The sequence below is a fragment of the Amblyraja radiata genome, chromosome 1, assembly GCF_010909765.2.
Source record: "Amblyraja radiata isolate CabotCenter1 chromosome 1, sAmbRad1.1.pri, whole genome shotgun sequence".
Taxonomy (NCBI): Eukaryota; Metazoa; Chordata; class Chondrichthyes; order Rajiformes; family Rajidae; genus Amblyraja; species Amblyraja radiata.
In genome coordinates this window covers 38,429,839-38,452,041 of record NC_045956.1, presented here as the reverse complement: position 1 = coordinate 38,452,041, position 22,203 = coordinate 38,429,839, and the positions used below count along the sequence as shown (strand labels likewise).

At 45.2% G+C, this 22,203-nt stretch overlaps 1 long non-coding RNA gene across 1 annotated transcript; it reads left to right on the top strand.

Annotated features, from left to right (window-relative positions):
• The first annotated feature begins 2,019 nt into the window (after positions 1 to 2,019).
• LOC116971122 lies at positions 2,020 to 20,729 on the top strand. Its single transcript, XR_004411416.1, has 3 exons — positions 2,020 to 2,122; positions 18,563 to 18,566; positions 20,720 to 20,729. It is a non-coding gene; the product is annotated as an uncharacterized LOC116971122 (long non-coding RNA).
• Positions 20,730 to 22,203: the final 1,474 nt, after the last annotated feature.

Sequence of the window (22,203 nt, the reverse complement as noted above, 5' to 3'; positions counted from 1 at the left end):
GCCTGGTGGGATGGAAGGTAAGAACCGGATGAATTTTGCACATGCTCTGCCCAAGAAGACAGGGGTTGACAGCAGAAGTGTAGAAAAAATGATAAAAATGCTGTCAAATGATCTACAAACCATGGTGGTGGGAATTCATGATTCAGAAGAAAGAAGGCATGTCATGGGGTATCTGTATGAAAAATCATGTCATTGGAACAAATACAATGAGGGATTGTGAGTGTGGAATGAAGCCTTTACAGGAGGCACAGAGAGGGGAATCACAGTTGGGAGAGCTGTGGGAGTTTATACATGGCCGTCCGAAGGGGGGGGGGGGGGTGCATTGGGTTACCCTTTTTTTCCCCAGAGTAAGAAAAAAATCCCGATAATTTAAAAAAAAAATCGTAGCGCAATCAGCGTTTTCACTTGTCGGAAATCACCCGAAATTCTGGTTCCGGCCCGCTGGATGATTTGGGAGAAAAAAATGTGACATTCCGCACCTGCGCAGTTGGAGAAGCGAAACAAAATGACGCCGTCTCTCCGCGCGTGTGCAGTGGGCCCGGGCGGGATCAGACTGAGCTCGATGCCTTGTGTCTACTCCAGGTAAGTAATGGAATATTGCGTTGCAGTTTGTTTTTTTATCGTCGGTGGCAAACTACTCATGAGGGGGTCTAATCCGGCCTGCGGAATGATTTAGAAACATAAGGGAGCGCCCATTTCTCCGGGCCCGCGGGGGGGGGGGGGGAGCGGTGTCTGCCCGCCCTGTCCAGCGTCTCCATCCGCGGCGTCGGAGCCTCGCCAACGGCAGCCTGGCGACCAGGAGACCGTTCTCCCATCGCCAGGCGGGAGTGGCTGGATCTGAACCCAGTGGCTGTAACCCGAACACCAGACGCCCCACTCCCCTCGCCTCCCCCCGCCGCCGGGGCCCAAGTCATCTTCCGCCCACGCCATCCCCGCAGAATCCCCCCGACCGCCGCTGGGCCCACGCCACCCCTGCTGGACCCCTGCTGACCCCCACTGGGCCCACGTCACCCCTGCTGGACCCCCGCTGACCCCACTGACCCCTGCTGGGACCACGCCACCCCGCTGAACCCCACTGGGCCCAAGCCACCCCCGCTGGCCCCCCGCTGACCCCCACTGGGCTTACTCCACCCCCGCTGACCCCTGCTAGGCCCACACCACCCCCGCTGGGCCCACGCCACCTTAATCCCACCATACGCTGGACCCCCGCTGGGTTCACGCCACCCCCGCTGCCCCCTGCTGGGCCAGCGTCACCCCCGCTGCCCCCCGCTGGGCCCGCGCCATCTTGATCTTCGCCCCCCCCACCAGAAAGAGAGGGGGATATGGGAGGGGGCAGGGGGAGGTAGAGATGGGTGGGGAGAGGGAAAGGGGTAATATCTTTAATGAGATTGAAAAATTAAGTTAGGTTTCAGAGCTATTATATTTTCTCCTCATGAATAATATCAAATAATATCAAACAATTGGAACTGCTTTCCTTTCCTTGATAACAATATTGAAAATTCACAAGTAAGTAATTTTTCTGAGTATTGAATTCAAAACGTTTAATGCACTATTTACAGTCACTATGATTGGTTAATTACTACTTGGTTTTGATTATCAGTTTATTGCATATCTTACTATGCAACCAGATCTGTACTAGCAGGTCGGGGGGCATCATGCCCCCAACCTTTTTTAGGGGGTTAATTGATAATACCAGCCTTAAGACACTCTTCTTATGTGTTTTGTATTGTTGACTTACAGCTCTTTCTAAGATGCAGGTCAGTTGCTTGGATTGGTTCCGTCAGTGGCCAAGGTGCGGCAGTGCAGCCTAAACACTCTTGCCATGACATATGAGCAGGACTTGCCCTCACTAGCACTACTTCATGATGAGTACATCCGCTGGGGAGAGAGTTTTCGAGAGATCACAGGAGGTATAATGACGAATTAAACTTTAGATTAGTGGTAAGAGTAACACATCTGACAGCTTTTAATAAAAGCTGATTTTGGCCCTTAATGCCTTAATAGGGCCTTGAGGCCCGGGAACCGTTGGAGCAAGAGGAGGAGTTTCTGGGCGGTGAGTGTTTAAATCGGGCGGGGGGCTTTACTACACAGAGGCCCGGGAGCCGTTGGAGCAAGAGGAGGGGTTTCTGGGCGACGAGTGTATAAGTCGGACGCGGGGCTTTACGCCACAGAGGCCCGGGAGCCGTTGGAGCAAGAGGAGGAGTTTCTGGGTGGTGAGTGTTTAAATCTGGTGCGGGGCTTTACTCCACAGGGGCCCGGGAGACGTTGGAGCAAGAGGAGGGGTTTCTGGGTGGTGAGTGTTTAAATCTGGCGCGGGGCTTTACTCCACAGAGGCCCGGGAGCCGTTGGAGCAAGAGGAGGAGTTTCCGGGCGGTGAGTGTTTAAATCGGGCGCGGGGCTTTTACCGAAATCTGTAACGTTCCACACTTCATAGGAAGGGTTCTGGTGGAAACCGCTGATTGGTGGAAGCAGACTAGAGGAAGCAGCTGATTGGTTGCAACCTCAGGTTAGCATTTCTGCTTTCTGGTTAAAGGTACAGTGCTTTAGTAAAGGTACAGTGAGCTAAGGGTACAGTGCTTTTTTTTAGTAAAGGTACAGTTTAAAGGACAAGAGGGAGCAGCTGATTGTGAGTCAGATCCCTGCTGATTTCTTCCAGCAGTTTGTATTGTATTGTACTTGTATTGTATCCATGGTAAGGTGGGAGAATGAGGGCCAGGGCAGTTTACTGTTCTGGATGTCAGATGTGGGAGGTCATGGAGTCGGATAGCCCTCCAGACGTCCACATCTGCGCCAGGTGCATCGAGATGGAGCTCCTAATGGACCGTATTAGGATCCTGGAGCAGCAGCTCAATGACCTCTGTCTGGTCAGGGAGAGTGAGGAGGTCATAGAGAGGAGTTATAGGGAGGTGGTCACTCCAAAACCACGGGAGACAGACATGTGGGTCACGCTTAGGAAAGGCAAGGGGCAGAGGCAGGGACGAGTGAGTACCCCAGTGTCTGTACACCTTGAAAATAAATACTCCTGTTTGAGTACAGTTGGGGGTGACAGCCTATCTGGGGGTAGCGACAGCGGCCGGGCCTCCGGCACAGAGACCGGCCCTGTTGCTCAGGAAGGTAGGGAAAAAAAGAGGAGGGCAATAGTAATTCGGGACTCTATTGTTAGGGGGTCAGATAGGCGATTCTGTGGACGCAGTCGGGAGACCCGGATGGTAGGCAGCCTCCCTGGTGCCAGGGTCTCGGATGTGTCTCAATGCGTCCAAGATATCCTGAAATCAGAGGGAGAGGAGCCTGAGGTCGTGGGACATATAGGTACCAATGACATAGTTAAAAAAAGAGAAGAGGTCCTGAAGGGAGAATTTAGGGAGTTGGGAGGAGAGTTAAGGAAAAGGACCAAAAAAGTAACAATCTCAGGATTATTGCCTGTGCCACGCGACAGTGAGAGTAGGAATGGAGCGAGGTGGAGGATAAATGCATGGCTGAAGGACTGGTGTAGTGGGCAGGGATTCAAGTTTCTGGATCATTGGGACTACTTTTGGGGAAGGTGTGACCTGTACAGAAAGGACGGGTTGCACTTGAACCCGAGGGGGACCAATATCCTGGCGGGGAGATTTGCAAAGGCTACTGGGGAGACTTTAAACCAGAATGGTTGGGGGGAGGGACTCGAATAGAGAAAGCTAGTAGACAGAGTGTGAGGCAGAAGGCAGTGAAGGGAAGCACTCGGACCCAAAATCTAGGGGAGAAAGAAGAAAAAGAAAATAAACAGAGGCGGTGGGTTTCTTAAATGTGTATATTTTAATGCTAGGAGAATTGTAAGAAAGGTGGATGAGCTTAGAGCCTGGATTGACACCTGGAAGTATGATGTTGTGGCAATCAGTGAAACATGGTTGCAGGAGGGTTGTGATTGGAAATTAAATATTCCAGGATTTTGTTGCTTCAGGTGTGATAGAATTGGAGGGGCAAGAGGTGGAGGTGTTGCATTGCTTGTCAGGGAAGATATTACAGCAGTGCTTTGGCAGGGTAGATTGGAGGGCTCGTCTAGGGAGGCTATTTGGGTGGAACTGAGAAGTGGGAAAGGTGTAGCAACACTTATAGGGGTGTATTACAGACCGCCAAATGGGGAGCGAGAATTGTAAGAGCAAATATGTAAGGAGATAGCAGATATTAGCAGTAAGCACAAGGTAGTGATTGTGGGAGATTTCAATTTTCCGCACATAGACTGGGAAACACATTCTGTAAATGGGCTGGATGGTTTGGAGTTTGTAAAATGTGTGCAGGATAGTTTTTTGAAGCAATACATAGAGGTACCTACTAGAGGAGGGGCAGTGCTGGACCTCCTGTTAGGAAATGAGACAGGTCAGGTGGCGGAGGTGTGCGTTGGAGAGCACTTCGGGTCCAGTGATCACAATACCATTAGTTTCAATATAATTATGGAGAGGGTCAGAACTGGACCTAGGGTTGAGATTTTTGATTGGAGAAAGGCTAACTTTGATGAGATGCGAAATGATTTAAAAGGAGTGAATTGGGACATTTTGTTTTATGGGAAGGATGTAGAAGAGAAATGGAGGACATTTAAAGGGGGAATTTTAAGAGTACAGAATCTTTATGTCCCTGTTCGGTTGAAAGGAAATAGTAAAAATTGGAAAGCCCTGGTTTTCAAGGGAAATTGGACACTTGGTTCGGAAAAAGAGAGAGAACTACAATAATTATAGGCAGCATGGAGTAAATGAGGTGCTTGAGGAGTATAAGGAATGTAAAAATAATCTTAAGAAAGAAATTTGAAAAGCTAAAACAAGATATGAGGTTGCTTTGACAGTAAGGTGAAAGTAAATCCAAAGGGTTTCTACAGCTATATTAATAGCAAAAGGATAACGATGGATAAAATTGGTCCATTAGAGAGACAGAGTGGACAGCTATCTGCAGAGCCAAAAGAGGGCTGTGATTGTGATCACCCCTCTACTATGATTTTTCCATTCTCAGATATTTCTAAAGGATGTTATTGAGTGACAGGAGCTTTAGTAGTTGATCTTGCACCCACTACATTTTCAGTCAAAACTACCCAACATACTTTCTGCAGGTCTCTTACTGCCAAGATAGAAAATATTATGTTTTAGTTTTATTAACCTGCATGCATGCCAAATTCATGACACATTATCAGGTTTATGCACATCCAGCTTATTTCCAATGTATGTCCAATATCACCAACAATTTTACCTGGTCAAATCACATTAATGCTTCAGCCCTGAAAACACACCAATGCACATCTACTTGCTCGTAATGCTAAGGAAATTTAGTGTGCCTCCAATGACTCTTAACAATGCTTACAAATGCACCATAGACAGTATCCTATCTGGATATCTCAAGGCTTGGTATAGCAACTGTTCATGACCCAAGACTGTAAGAAATTGCAGAGTGTTGTTGATGCAACTTGGTCCACCATATAATCCACTCACCCCATCAACTCCATCTACACTTCACACTATGTACCTCAGCAAAGCAGTTAACATTATCAAGAACTACTTACACCCTGCTCATTCTATCTTCTTTCTTCTCCTGTCAGGCAGAAGATACAAAAGCTCAAAAGCATGTACCACCAGCAACTTTAACAAGAGCAACTTCTTACCCATTGGTATCAGGCTATTGAATGGACCTCTCATGTGCTAAGGATAAATACTCGATCTTCCAATCCACCTTTTTGCAGCCCTTGCACATTTTTCTACCTGCATTTTTCTCTGTTACTGTAACATTATATTATGCACTCTGTTTATTTTATTTTTTGCGCTATTTAATATTCATGTATAGGGTATAATTTGCCTGAATAGTATGGAAAACAACATTTTTTCTCTGTACCTCAGTAAATGTCACAAAAATATACCAATCCCAGTATCAATCCAATCTAATTCAGACTATTTTGGAAATCCAGCTGTTTCTCCCTATTGCTTAGGTCACCAAAACTATCCTAAAGCACCAAGGCCTAAACACTAAACATGCAAATGCTGGAATCTTGATCAAAATACACATTTTTGAAGGAAGTCGGAAGAACTTTGAATTGAAATTAGGTCCCGATCCAATGGGTCATCTGTCCATTTCTCACACAGATGGTCCTCTAGCATTTTGATTAACGCTCAATCTTCACAAGCAAATTCGCTTTCTTTATGATTGTACTCCAAATTCAGTGGATTCCAATAAATAGAATATACTGCTGTGGTCTTTTGTTCTTTCTTTCAAAATATAACCCTCTCAACTAACTTCCATTGTCTGTCGAGCTTGCCTTTGTTGTACAGTGATGTAGAAATGGATTTGGTAAATATACATTTGCACTCAGAATCAATAATTCATCACAAAAATCAATACACTGGATAGTTATGCTATCTTGCAGTGATCAAGTGAAATTGTTGATATCAACCAATTTACCCGACCAATTTACGTGCTTTTATTCAATTTAGGTGATTGGAAATGATAATCAAGAGTGATATCAGGCCATTTCTTATCACTCATTTTCTCCTGTTCCGTATGGTAAGATTCTGCCCACTGGGTTTCTTTTAACAAGATTTTTCTGAGGTTTGAATCATCGAAATCTCTTAGGAAGCTGCGTTTCTTTAACTTCAGGTCCATTGTATTACAGTATCCCAACAAACCACATTACCTGTTGGGATGTGAGCGATATTTTGAGCATTTCGTTTTGAAATTCCACCAGTCTGTCTCTGAAAACTAATGCTGAAGATGTCACCCGTGGTTCTGCTAATCGATTCTCCCAGAGTATTAATGTACATGCAACTCATTAAGAATTTCAGCACTTAGACGACAACATGATGAGCAGCGATTGTGCAGTGGAGGATAAATATTGAACCACTGTAATGTGCCGTTACAGAAACACTTATCTATTAACAAACTGGCCTTGAGCAAACATTTTAATAAATGGCAGCAGGCTTAAATTCTGGACATAATGGATAGATTTGATGTGACTAACTGTGTGAAACAGGGAATTTGATCAGTCAATATAATGACCTGTCAAAAGAAGGTGAATCAATGGGCGATTTGTCAGCCCATCATGATTTTTGTTTTACACTAACAACCTTGGATTAACAACATTTATATAACATTTTCAACTCAGCCAGACATCCCAAGGTGGTTCAGAATTGATTGCTAGACCCATGGTAAAACACAAGAAAAGAGGTTAAGGTGGGGGGCGGCTAAAAAGATGAGATTAAAAGAGGCATGAAATATGTAGCAAAGTAGGAGAGAAAATGGAATCTACCGTATCTGGTGAAAACAAGATTACCAAAGGCCATAAGTGATAGAATGGAAGGAGTGGAGAAACAAGTGCGTTGAATTGGAAAGGTGAAAGGAAGGAGTGTGCCCATAAGAAGTAGACATATTTAAGTTTCTTAATCTTTGGGAGGAAATGAAAGGTGAAAATAAAGAATAGACACCAATTGTAGTAGAAATTGCTCACAGTAAATGATCACGTGTAACTGAAAACAACAGCATTCTGAATGAGGGCACAAGTGACTGCAGATATTGGAATCTGGAGCTAAAGAAATGAACACATTGCTGGAGGAAATAACCTGGTCAAACAGCTTCTGTGGAGGCAGAGGTATTGTCAACATTTTTGGATTGTGGTCTGGGAGATAAAGCCAGTATAAAGAGGTGAGAGGGAGTTCTAACTCAGGGGCTGGTGGATGACATATGAATAAAGTAAAATGGAGGATGATGAGTAGGTGGAGCCAGGCAAGGGTGAGGAGAGAGGAAATTAGAGAGAGAGGCAGGTGGGTAATAAGTGCAAACTGGAGAGTTCAATGGCGTAGAGGTAGAGTTGCTGCCTCACAGTGGCAAATACCTGAGTTCTATACCGACTGTGAATGTTGTCTGTACGGATTTTGTACATTCTCCTTGTGACCGCAAGGGGTTCTCAGGGTGCACCAATTTCCTCCCACATTCCAAAGACATACAGGATTGTAGGTTAAATATGGTTCTGTAAAATGGCCCTAGTGTGTAGGATAGTGCCAGTGTATGGGGTGATCACTGGTCGGCACGGACTTGGTGGGCTGAGGGGTCTGCTTTCATGCTGTATCTCTAAAGTCTAAAGATAAGGAAAAGATGAGGGAGGTGGGGCATACGGGATCGTGTGGGGGAAGGGAGGGGGAAGGTGGGCCCAAAGGCTGGAATGTAGAACCAGATAAGGGAAGGATGGCAGGCAGATGGAATCAGATGGATGGGGCTAGGAACAGTAGGCCAGACAGAAGCAACCCAGGCAGACAGGTGTGAGGGTGATGGAATATGGAACCTTAGTGGTGCAGCGGTAGTGTTGCTGCATTACAACACTTGCAATGCCAGAGCCCCAGGATTCGATCCCGACTACGGGTGCTGTCTGTATGGAGTTTGTACGTTCTCCCCGTGACTGCATGGGTTTTCTCCAAGATCTTTGGATTCCTCCCACACCCCAAAGACGTATGGGTTTGTAGATTAATTGGCTTGGTGTATGTGTAAATGGTCCCTAGTGTGTGTAGAATAGTGTTAATGTACGTGGATCGCTGGTTGGTGTGGACTCGATGGACCGAAGGGCCTGTTTCCGTGTTGCATCACTAAACTAAACTAAACTAAACTAAAATAGGAAAGGTGAACAAAGGAGTAGAAAATGAACACAAGGTATGGGTTACCTGAAATTGTAAAAATCAATATTAATACTATTGTCTTCTAGACTACACAAATGGCCTATGAGGTGCTGCTCCCCTGGTTTACATTTGGGCAGTGGAGAAGGCTAATGACAAACTTCTAAGTGTTGGACTGGGAAGGGATGTTGGATGACCATAGTTGTGGTCATACAACTGGAGGCTGAAGGTGGCCTTTGTGGACACAGTACAGATGCTCTGCAATGTGATCGACTACTCTACACTTGGTCTTGCCAATGTAGAGTAGGCCTTATCGAGAGCACTGAATGCTATAATTATAATAATCATAATCATATTTATTAACCAAGTATGTTTTGCAACATACGAGGAATTTGATTTGCCATAGTCATACCAATAAAAAGCACCAAAATATACAAAATACATTTTAACATAAACATTCACCACAGTGACATAGAAACATAGAAACATAGAAATTAGGTGCAGGAGTAGGCCATTCGGCCCTTCGACCCTGCACCGCCATTCAATATGAACATGGCTGATCATCCAACTCAGTATCCTGTACCTGCCTTCTCTCCATACCCCCCGATCACTTTAGCCACAAGGGCCACATCTAACTCCCTCTTAAATATATCCAATGAACTGGCCTCAACTACCTTCTGTGGCAGAGAATTCCACAGATTCACCACTCTCTGTGTGAGAAATGTTTTTCTCATCTCAGTCCTAAAAGATTTCCCCCTTATCCTTAAACTGTGACCCCTTGTTCTGGACTTCCCAAACATCGGGAACAATTTTCCTGCATCTAGCCTGACCAACCCCTTAAGAATTTTGTAAGTTTCTATAAGATCCCCCCTCAATTTTCTAAATTCTAGCGAGTACAAGCCGAGTCTATCCAGTCTTTCTTCATATGAAAGTCCTGACATCCCAGGAATCAGTCTGGTGAACCTTCTCTGTACTCCCTCTATGGCAAGAATGTCTTTTCTCAGATTAGGAGACCAAAACTGTACGCAATACTCCAGGTGTGGTCTCACCAAGTCCCTGTGCAACTGCAGTAGAACCTCCCTGCTCCTATACTCAAATCCTTTTGCTATGAATGCTAACATACTATTTGCTTTCTTCACTGCCTGCTGCACCTGCATGCCTACTTTCAATGACTGGTGTACCATGACACCCAGGTCTCGCTGCATCTCCCCTTTTCCTAATCGGCCACCATTCAGACATTTCACATTCCTCACTGTGAAGGAAGGCGAAAAAAAAGTTAAATCTCTTCCTTTCTTTGTCCTCCCACTTTCGGGGACCTCGAGTCTTATGTTGATGGGACGATCTTGGCTCCTGTTGCCAGCGGTCAAGCCTTCCACGTTGGGGCAATCAAGTTCCCGCATCGGGGGGAATCTCAGCTTCCCCGCGCCGGGCGATCGGACTCCGGGTCGGGGCTAGTCGAACCTTCCTTATACCTACCACCCCCCCCCCCCTTCTTCTTTCTGCAGGGTTGATTCTTTATTGTATTTCCTCAGTTCATTCATCCTTCCCCTTGCCCATCCCCAGGGAATTTCCAGTTGCAACTAGCAGAAATGGTGAATAATGATATGTTGGATCCGAAGGCACATGGGGCGAAAGGTAAAGACCAGGGGAACTCTACCATTCTATGCAGGTGAGTGCTCCATCAGCAATGGTAGTGTGAAAGTTATTGAAAAAGTTTCCTGAAAATCTAGGACATTTTAGAAGTCCTGGAGCAGAGAGCTTCAGCTTGACAAAGGATATGGTGGAGACAGAGAAACCAGGGAAATGGATGGAATCTTTACCGCAGTCTTAGTGGCAGGAGATGGAGTCACAAGGTAGCTGTGGGAGTCAGTGTGTTTATAATAGATATCAGTAGATAGTTTGTCTCCTGAGATGGAGACAGAGAGAGTTAGAAAAGGGAGAGAAATGTCAGATAAGGATTGTAAATGAGTTGGAGTTTTTGGTGAGACATGACCAAGAATAAAAACATTGTAAATAGACACAAAAACCTGGAGTAACTCAGCGGGAAAGGCAGCAGCTCTGTTCCTTCTTTCCAGAGAATCTGCCTGTCCTGCTGAGCTACTCCAGTTTTTTGTGTCTATCTTCAGTTTAACCCAGCTACTGCAGTTCCTTCTTACACAAAAACATTGTAAATATTGACTCTGAAGAAAGAAAAGGTATAGATGAAGTGGTGAGGTAGTCACAGACAATGTGGTTCCAATCTACCCTTTATTTCAAAAGTCACCAAGAAATTGGAATATGTCTGGACATCCTTCGACATTCGGGTTCAGGTCATGTAGATACCCATTTTTTCCCAAATAGATCCAAGCCATTGAGTCTAATCATGAAGGAAATGAAACGAGGAGGTGTGGGCCTCCCAAAAATGTAAAATTAAATGTTCATATTATTGATTATCCAAGTGAAATATGAGGTGTTATTCCTTTAGTTTGCTTTCGAGCAGTGGAAAAGACTGATGACAGGCAGGTCAGTGTGGGATAGGCAAGGCAGTTGATACAGCATGCATTCTGCAAACTTGAAAAGTTTATAATATCCCCTAATTGGGGTAGGCTCCTAATGTTACCCAGAACAAAGTGTCCTAGCCTCAATTTTATCTCAGTTGTGCTATAAAAAGGAATTTGCTTACTGTCTACCTTAGTTGGCAGTCAGAAGTAGATAAGATCCTCTTATCAATGAGAAATTCTTACCTTTAAGTGTATCATTGAGTGTTGCCCATTGCGCATATTGACTGGAATGGGACCCGAGGCATTGTGTTGAATCACCCATCACAATTATACTAGCTTTCACATTTTATAGTTGAGACTGGCTCAATCCATCCACACTCTGGAAAATCCAAAGCAACCAACATCTTTTTGATTATTGAAGATAAAATGAACTGGTTCTATAGATCATGTTAGATTGGTATCAAGTAAGTTAAATTGGTGGGACAGCAGCATCCTCTTATTAATAATGGTCAGGATAAATTAGCTAATCATTGACCTAATCATGAATAAGTATTGAAGGATTTTGTGCAGACTGGTGCTAGTTACAATATGGCATACAAATCCAATTTATATTTTTTCATGTTAGTTAATTATATTCAATATGGAAATAGATGCAAATCCAGGACTCATTTTGAGAAAATGTTATTTTCTGTTTAAGATGACACAAGCATGTACAGTGCTCAAAACAATATTAATAGCATCAGGACCAATGAAACCCAACCAAACCATCACATAGCAGAAGGGGTGGAAGATTGCAACCTTCATGTGGTCCGCCCTCTCAACGAATGCAATCACCCCGGCATGCACAATCAAATAAGATCAAATAGAACAAGTTGTCCTACAACTCTAGGCTGTGCATGCCATATGCAAGAAGAAGACATAGCAGAACATTGGCAGAACAGTAGTGCAGCTGGTACAGCCTCTGCCTCACAGCGCCAGAGACCCAGGTTCGATCCCTACCTTGGGTGCTGTCGATGTGGAGTTTGCACGTTCTCCCTGTGACCGCGTGGGTTTCCTTCCACACTCCAAAGATGTAAGGTTTGTAGGTTATCGATCTCTGTAAATTGCCCCTCCAGTGTGTAGGAAGCGGATGAGAAAATGGGATAACATAAAATTGTGATGACCAATAGTATGTTCGGTCAAAGGGCCTGTATTCATGCCGTATTTATCAATCAACCATTCAGGAGGGTCAATGAGCTCAGGATTTTCACCTCCAGTCATTTCCCCTTTTTTCTATAGCCCTACAAACATCTGCAGTTATCTCCCAATGTTTGTTTTATTTTCAAACCAAATCAATCCTCTTCCACAATAACCACCTACTGTTTAAATAGTATTTCAATGCTGCTAACTTCCTGGAACTGGCAGGTTTTCCATTGAGAACCCAAAAAAGTCTCTGACTGTGTTGGTCTCACTTGAAGAAATCATCATGATCACCAAAGCAATTAACCAAGAATTGTAAGCAAGGCCAGTCTATCAAAAAAAAGGCTGCAGTCTAACTATCTCTTCATATTTACAGTATAATGTAGCTCTCAATCCTTCAGTGTATTTTTGAATATCATTTTACGCATTCACCTTCCGTTGTTCTATTAGTCAAAAGACTACTTGATAAAATAACAAAAGTATGTGGTAAGAAAACAACATCTGAGACCCGACAGAGTGGGTCCCGCTCGCTGCAGCAAATATGATGAGAAGGCACGTTTGGCACAGTTAATGGCACTTTAACTTAATTTATTATCAAAGACCCATTTGAAAATGAACTCCAAGTTGTCAGTTATCCATGCTGTATTATATGTAACATTAGCATTTAAACAAAATGCTTCCCATCTCCTGAAGAGGAAATGTAATGCTTTGTTGGTGCTACCCCTGCACTCTGCAGTGAGCAGATACATGGGACGGTCTGACAACCCGAGCCGCAGGAACAGTCTTCTCAGAGTCTGCAAGTCAATGAATTGATTTTATCATGCAGAGGCTGGTTTCCCGAGTCACAGGCTGAACCAACGGTTCTATTATTATTCCCAACATTAGCAGGAACCATAGGCCAGTCAGACAGTACGAAAAACCTGAAGCGGGATCTTGCTGGATTTATTGCAAGACCCGACTGATGAGGCAAAATGGTGGAAAGACATAAAAGAACATTCCTCCCCCCGTGTAGCGAGAATGTATCTCTTGCCACTGTTATGCCACATATTTTTGCAACCGGAGAATGAGCCTGGATGCAAACATATTGATATTCGGTGTTCCATCGAGCCATAATGTCATTAAATACTTTGTGATCCAACATCCATTCTGTGTTGTCCTTGATTTTACGTGATGATACACCAGCGCCAAATGAGGTTAGGTAAATTATTACAGGATACTTTGACTTGATTGCACCCATGTGACTAACATATGCCACCACCACAGTGTATCAACTTGGAGTTGAGCATGCAGATTATGCATATTCGCACAATAACCCCTTAACCCATAGAATGTACCTAGTGTCTATAGGTAGTTGATACCAATAACTGAAGAATTGGTAACTCATGCAAATCCCAATGGCCTCCGTAACTAGAGATGGCATTCATAATTTTCCATCTTTGAGCACGAGCATCAGTTTGTAATATAACTGAAGATTTACTGACCAAAAATTACTGGAGCAATGCTGAATACTGTTCATCCAACATTGTGACTTTGGTAACTTCAGCTGGTAATAGCATAGGTCTGTTAACAATGACCTACATGGTACTTGAGAGGTTACTCCTATGCACGTTGTAAGTTCTGATAATGCAAAGGCCCAACTTGCACAGCTGAAACACAGCTACTATATTGCCAATTACACTTGATGAATAGAAGGCTGCTTCATAATAACAAGGTTGTTACAGGCTTCTATTAATTCCAATCTCTTGCCCCAGGGCGGAGTCACAGACAAATTAATAGTTAAAGGTAAATCCCAATAATCAATAACTCTAGTTGGTATCAACTTAAATTTAACTGGATGGATGAGAAACCCCAATTTCTCAAATATAGTTTGTGGCTGAAACAGTTAATTTTAGCAAAATACAGCGTTTGGAATATCATCCAGAAAGGCCATAACAAGTTTTGAGCTCTGAGCTGTCCAAGCACCGGTTTTTGTAATTTGGTAAATAACCTGGGAGCTGAAGTTAGCCCATTTTGCAACGCTTTAACTGTTATCATTGCCCCATCCAGATAAAATTCAAATATCTCCGGTGATCCCTGTGAATGGGAACTGAATAGTATGTATCTTTGAGATGGATGCATGCCATAAAGATCCTATGGAAATCAGTTGTTAGACAGTAACGAAGTTTTCTATTCTGAAATGTGTATACTGCACATGCGAGTTAAATCAAGGATGAACCGACATCCTCCATCTTTCACAATGAACAGGCCACGCCTGCCATAATTCCGAGCCTGCCTCGAACGACAACTCTGGCCAGATTCCCGAGCCTGTCTCGAAAGGCAATCCTGGCCATAATACAGAGCTTGCCTCGAAAGACAATTCTGGCCATATTTCTGAGCCTGTCTCGAAAGGCAATCCTGGCCATAATACTGAGCCTGTCTCGGAAGACAACTCTGGCCATAATTCTGAGCCTGCCTCGAAAGGCAACTCTGGCCATATTTCCGAGCTTGTCTCGAAAGGCAATCCTGGCCATAATACTGAGCCTGCCTCGAAAGACAACTCTGGCCCCAATTCCAAGCCTGCTTGGAACCCCATGTATACTGTGGAGTATAAACTAATCACAAGTTATCATTTTAGTTTATAAACGGATCTAAATCTCATGTTTTCATTGTAATTTGTGCAAAAAACAGGTGTAAATATTACCAACTTGTAAATGGTCCACATACACCATGTTTTGGAAAGAACCAGACCCACCTACCTCCATGGTTACCGGTGGTCTTATGGTAAGACCAAAGGCCCCTGATGCGGGTTCTATTTCCGTGCTTGATTGGAGAGTAGGACTGGTAGGGTGCGTGCATTTCATATTTTTCCTTGCCTTGGCCTGAAAGACCTCAGCCCAGCTTACAAGCTGCCACCAGCTTCAGTGAACCACTTACTGCCGATGGAGGCATGGGGTGTGTCATTGCCGAAACGATGGTACTTTGATTAGTCCGACAGCTTTTGCTTCCTCATCCAGGTCTTACATGTTGGATAAGTCTTCCCTGAAGAGAAGATTCGGCAGCTGGTTTCATTTCCTGTGTTTTCATGCCCCCTCCAATGTCACCCCTGATAGCGCTGTTCACTGCCGGCACTTTCAGGAACAATTTACAGGTGCATGGTACCTTACAGCCATCACCTGTTCCTGTAATGACGTGACGTGAGGTAGCTGATGCTAGCAAAGCTTGTAGTGTGAGGGGAACTCTGGCCCCTTCCGGGTTTTCTGCCAATGGCTGGAACCAACTCTTCCGGCAGCAACACCTTCGTTTGCGCGGATTCCCTTGAAGCCATACGCATGTGCCCCAGTATGTTCCACGGACATACTTCCGAATTTGAAGTCAGTTACACACTGACCACTCGCACTCCCCTCCACAGAGAGGGAGATTCGTAAGCAGCCCTGAAACAGGTGCTGCCGCAGGCCCCTGAGGATACCTGCGCTGATATGGCCCCTTCTACGGACCTATAACAGGATGGAGCATCACATTTGTGGGATAAACGCCCGAGGGCACTATCCATGCTCCATCTGGGTTAAACGTCCGAGGACGTACCCAGGTATATCGGAGGGCAACCCTCCTGTCCTGACTTGTCCAAGTCCATAGGCCTACCCGACTTATTCTTGGATTTACCCCCTTTCTGGGGAACTACAGCGGTCTGGGAGCCGCTGACCACATTGTCAGTGACTTAGGTAGCGAACCCGACAGCCGCCGGCTACCCGCGCTTCTGCGGTCCGTGGGGATCTCCCCACGGTCCATAACCGGTTTCCCCACGGTCCGTCCAGACTTTGCCCCGAAATTATCCAGCAGGAAAAACTCTGTAAAAGAGATTCCTGCAAGAAAAAACAGAACCTGGAAATAAGTTCAAAACTTACCTGTAGGTTTAAACTTACCGCTGGAGGAGCAACGCGCCTGTCAGCCAGTCGTTGCGCAATGCATCAGACGTAATTGACGCACATGCGTGTTGACGGGCTTTTTCACTAAGTAAAATAGGAGCAAGGTTCCACCTCTGCAAAGCTCAGTTGGACTATGTGCTGATTGGAGTGGACATGCCAGGATAAATTCACCACACTTTGTACTCCCCTTTCCAGATACAGTAGACAGCCGTGACTCCAAAGAACTGAAAGATCTGGACCATCAATGTTTAGGGGAAGGAATCCTCCAAGGAACATTGCCTGGTAATATATCAGACATTCCCTTTAAAAAGCAGTTGATTGATTCTTATTACTTCCATTATATTCTGCTTTCCTGGTCAATGTCTGGATTATTCTATTAATTCATATTCCATTCAATGTTGCAACAAGACCGTTAAATGTGCTTTGACCTGTTATATAGCAACCAGCCTTCTGAGATCTGAGGTTCCCACCTGCTTTAAAAAGGCATCAATTATACCGGTGCCCAAGAAGAGCAAGGTGACGTGCCTCAATGACTATCGACCTGTGGCACTAATGTTGGTGGTGATGAAGTGCTTTGAGAGGTTGATCATGGCGCAAATCAACTCCTACCTTGACAAAAACGTCGACCTACTGCAGTTCGCCTACCGCCACAACAGATGGATGCGATCTCGCTGGCTCTCCATTCCGCCCTGGACCACTTGGACAACAAAATCTCATATGTCAGGCTGTTATTCATTGATTACAACTCGCCATTTAATACAATCATCCCCTCCAAGCTGGTTACCAAACTCGCAGAACTGGGTCTCTGCGCATCCCTCTGCAATTGGATCCTCGACTTCCTCATTCACAGACCACAGACTGTTCGAATTGGTGGAAAGGTGGCAGCCTCGATAACAATCAGCACTGGAGCACCTCAAGGCTGCGTGCTCAGCCCTCTTCTGTACTCACCCTATATTCATGACTACGTAGCTGGTCTTAGTGCGAACTCCATCATCAAGTTCGCTGATGACACCACTGTTGTGGGACGTATCACTGATGGGGCCGAGCCAGAGTATAGAAGGGAGATCAAACGACTGACCAAATGGTGCCAGCACAATAACCTGGCCCTCAACACCAGCAAAACCAAGGAACTGATTGTGGACTTTGGAAGAGGTAGGATGGGGACCCACAGTCCCGTTTATATCAATGGGTCGATGGTGGAACGGGTCAAGAGCTTCAAATATCTGGGCGTGCACATCTCTGAAGATCTCTCCTGGTCCGAGAACACTGATGCAATTATAAAGAAAGCACATCAGCGTCTCTACTTCCTGAGAAGATTACGGAGAGTCAGTATGTCAAGGAGGACTCTCTCTAACTTCTACAGGTGCACAGTAAAGAGCATGCTGTAGAGAGCACAGTAGAGAGCACAGTAGAGTTGCATCGTGGCTTGGTTCGGCAACTTGAGCGCCCAGGAGCGGAAAAGACTACAAAAAGTAGTAAACATTGCCCAGTCCATCATCGGCTCTGGCCTCCCTACCATCGAGGGGATATATCACAGTCGCTGCCTCAAAAAGGCTGGCAGCATCATCAAGGACCCACACCATCCTGGCCACACACTCATCTTCAGGTAGAAGGTACAGGAGCCTGAAGACTGCAACATTCAGGGTCAGAAATAGCTACTTCCCCACAACCATCAGGCTATTAAACTCAACTCAAACAAAACTCGAAACACTAATACCCCTTTATCTGTTTATTTGCACTTTATCTGTATTATTTATTCATGTGTATGTATATATTTATATAATGGTATATGGACACACTGATCTGTTCTGTATTCATGTCTACTATATTCTGTTGTGCTGAAGCAAAGCAAGAATTTCATTGTGTGAGATATATGGTTTGTGCTCACAATCACTACTCAGAGACTAAATCGTGGAAACAAGAAATGCTTTATTTGCGAGTCTGCAGAATCGGGTGCCTCTCCAAGTTGAGACACACCGAGCAAAGGAAAAACGTCCATTTTTATACAATTCAGTATACAGTCTTTATTGATCGGACGCCTCCCCTTCTGACCCCTTCCAATCAGGGTACCGAGGTTCACAATCTTCCAACCCTCCCCTCCGTGCGTCATCAATCATTCCCTCTCCTCCCACATCATACATCGCATGTACATTTAAATTAGGTTCTTTGTCATGAGGGGCGTAAAGTTAATATTCATTTATTTTATTAAGCATGCTCAGTAGCTGTTGCCCTAACCTACTTAATTGCCTTTGACCTAAAGAATAGCTTCTGTGTTGTCAGCTACATTCCTTACCTCATCTTGTTATTCTACAATGTTATCAACAGCTCTGAAGGTCTGACTGTTTGTTCGAATCACAAGGTTGGTAATTCCAATTTCTCGGCCCATCACAAGGTCGGTGACTTCAATCACTCGGCCCCTCACAATGATGGTGGTTTACTCATCTTATCCCTCACAATCCTCCCTTTTTCTTTTGCTACGCATCCTGTATTAAACCCCATTCCTAGACTTCCTGCTGTTCCAAAGCTAATAAGATTCTTTTTATCTCTCTTTCCTCTGGGTCCTCTCTCGGCCTCATTATCATTATCTTCTGGATGCCCCCTTTCTCCCCCATGGGGAGTACAACTGCCTGCATTTGGCTTATACTTCTAGTTATAAGAACCCTGAGACATGGTATACAACAGGTGATAATGATCAATGCAGCTAATGCCCATAAAATCACCAGTCCCACCGCTTTCCACCAGGCTCCTCCTAAGATGTAATCCCACCATCCTGCTCCCATGATTGTGTTCCATCTCTGTACCAGGACATGTGCTATTTTTCTGATTCCTTCTGATATATCCATTACTGCTTGCCCGTTGTCATCTATGTTTAGGCAGCAATTAGAGAGGTTGAATTTTCCGCATACTCCTCCCTCTTCGGCTAGTAAGTAGTCTAAGGCCAAACGGTGTTGGTATATCGCTGTTCTCATCTGTGTCTGCTGCTTCGCCAACATCTCTAGTGCAGATGCAGTCTGGTTAGTAATTACTTCCAGCACTGCCTGTAGTCTTATGATCCGATTTAACATATACACTGGGGTCCGGTAGCCCCAGGATCCGTCCTGTGCCCCAGTGGCTGGTCCATAATATGAGATGATTCTTGCAGGTGGCCACTCATCATTTTCCCATTTTCCGATGTCCATTCTTCTCTTCGTTCGCTGTAGATCGTCAAAGTTGGGTGTTCCTAGCGACCGCCCCTCCTCAGTGGTCAAAAAAAAAAATCCTGGTTGTACCAGTCCAATTAAACAAGTCCCACTCCATTTTTCTGGCAATACCGAGTATGCCTTGTGTCCGCATATCCATAGCAGTCCTTCAGGGGCCGGTCCACTAGAGATAACATTGTCCCATATGTCCTGCAACACTGGGATTCCCTGGTAAGCGTTGTTCCTGGTGCAATTCCATAATCCAGTCGATTCGCTTCCATCAGTCTTCATCCAGATAGTACAGTTTCCTTCATCCTTTACAGTGGGATACCATTGAGGTTCCTCTGGCCACCACACTCGGGATTGATTTGGCCACTGGGTGATGATGCGCTGGCAGGGGCTGCTGCCTACTAGGATGGCATCCTTTGCCCAGGGCCTGGCGATACACTCAGTTCCAACCGGGGTGTGTGTCAGGACCCATTCCTGGGGACTTCCCACCGTCAAATTCCACTTTATCAGGTCCCATACCTCAATGATAGATCCTCTCCATGGCCAGCATCAGCTCATCAGCGGTCCTCCACAAACCCAACAGTTAGTCACATTCAGGGTTCTGGCTATCCGGAGGGCCAAGTCCACAAACAGGTTTCTCCCCACTTCCGGGATCTCAATCTGCTGCTTTATTTCATCATACATAGTCTGGTGCAGTTGAGGCTGGGAAGGTGGGGGAGGTTTGTTGACTACTGCTTCTGCTAACTTCCCTATCACTACCTCCTTAATTTTGTCTAATGTTTCCTCCCTGGCTCGGGAAGGGATGCCTAACTGTCCTCTCTTGGTCATGCAGACCCATTTCTTCCCTTTTGGGCAGGTAATGTGCCCAAAACTTCCTACATGTCCCTTATTTTCTACTACATAATACCCCCTCCCTCTGTCCTGTCCTTAGGTCGTAGCAATCATCACTTACATGGGAATGATAGGTAAATTATCTGGTTGTTCGCCCTCCATATCTGATAGGATGGTAGCACTTATCACAGTTATTAACACTTCTTATAATGGTTGCATACATAGTTAGTAATACTACAACTGCTCCTTTCATGCTGTTAGTTTAATACACTTATTTCTTATTGAAAGTTAATGCCAGGGGCTTATTCCCTGGTTTTACCGTCCACTGATCGTCTTTCTCAGGAACTGACGGCAGGTCAACGGGTCCTTTAACCCGGGTCGCATGTGTCCACCCTTTTTCTTTTGTTCGTACTGCTGTCTCCGTTGTCAGCAATGCCAGGTATGGGCCAGTCCACCGGGGCTGCAGTTTCTCCTCCTTCCAACTTTTAATCAGTACCCAGTCACCGGCCTTTATAACGTGTATTGGAAAGTCGAGTGGTGGACTTTGTGCCAACAGTCCTTTTATTTTTAATTCTGCAAGGGAACGAGACACTGCCAGTAAATAGTTTCCTCAGGAACACATCGCTGCCTTCGAAGATCGGCGTGCCCTCTACCTTTCCAAGATAGGGCAGCCCAAACAACATTTCGTAGGGAGACACCGCAATATCTTTACGGGGTGCCGTTCCATTTCTTAATAATGCAATTGGTAAACACTTAGTCCAGGGTAGTCTGGTTTCCTCCATTAACTTAGTTATCTGTGTTTTAAGGGTTGCATTCATCCTTTCCACTCGCCCAGAACTCTGGGGGTGCCAGGGTGTATGCAATTTCCAATTTATTCCCACGGTACTGCAAACCAACAGGTGAACCTTAGAGGCAAAATGTGTTCCTCGGTCGGAATCTATGGATTCGATGACCCCGTATTGGGGAATGATTTGTTCTAATAATATCCGAGTTACTGCCTGAGCGGTGGCATTTATCGTGGGAAATGCTTCCACCCACCTGGTGAAATGGTTTACAACTACTAGGAGTTACTTCCACCTTTGTATTCTTGGAAGTTCTGTAAAATTTACCTGTATTCTCTGGAAGGGTCTTATAGCCAATTGTTGTCCTCCACCAGGGACAGCTCTCATTACCTTCTTGTTAACCCTCTGACATAACACACAACCGGAGACTGTCTGCTTAGCCAAAGTATTGATACCTCGGCAAGCGTAGGTCCGTAGTAGTGTGTCATACAGGGCCTGCGCTCCCCAATGTGACTGGGAGTGCAGTTGTGTCATCAAACCCCGAGTTAATCCTTTGGTTAACATTTGTTTCCCATCCGGCGTCCACCACCTCCCGTCAGTGGAACGCCGAGCCCCAAACTCATTCATTTTATCCTCCTCCTCCTGTGAGAATACAGGTATCTTTCCTACTCCTTCCCTTAATGGTATTAAAGACAACATCCTCACTGTTCCTTGTGTCGCTGCCTTTTTGGCGGCTCCGTCTACCGCTTCATTTCCCCTTGCTTCTAATGAGTTCCCCTTTTGGTGTCCCGCCACATGGTGTCCCGCCACACCGCTATCCTTTCTGGCAAATGTAATGCTTCCAGCGCCTTCTCAATTAATTGCTCATGTGCCAACTCCTTTCCTCTTGCTGTAATCATCCCCCTTTCTTTCCATATTCTCCCAAACGTGTGCATATTTGGAGTCGGTGTACACCGTTCCTTCCTTCCCCTCCAACAATTCTAACGCCCGTATTAAGGCATACAATTCACATGACTGAGCCGACCAACTACCTGGCAACCTGCCCGCCTCCACTCCTTCAAATCCTTCTCCTCCTATTATGGCATACCCACTATATCTTTTTCCATTTATACAGCGGGAAGAACCGTCTATAAACCACCTTTCTCCCTCCACCAGAGGCTGCTCCTCCAAATCCTCCCTGCTCTTGGTCTGTAGTTCTATAACTTCGCTACAGTAGTGTTCTGGTCTCTGCC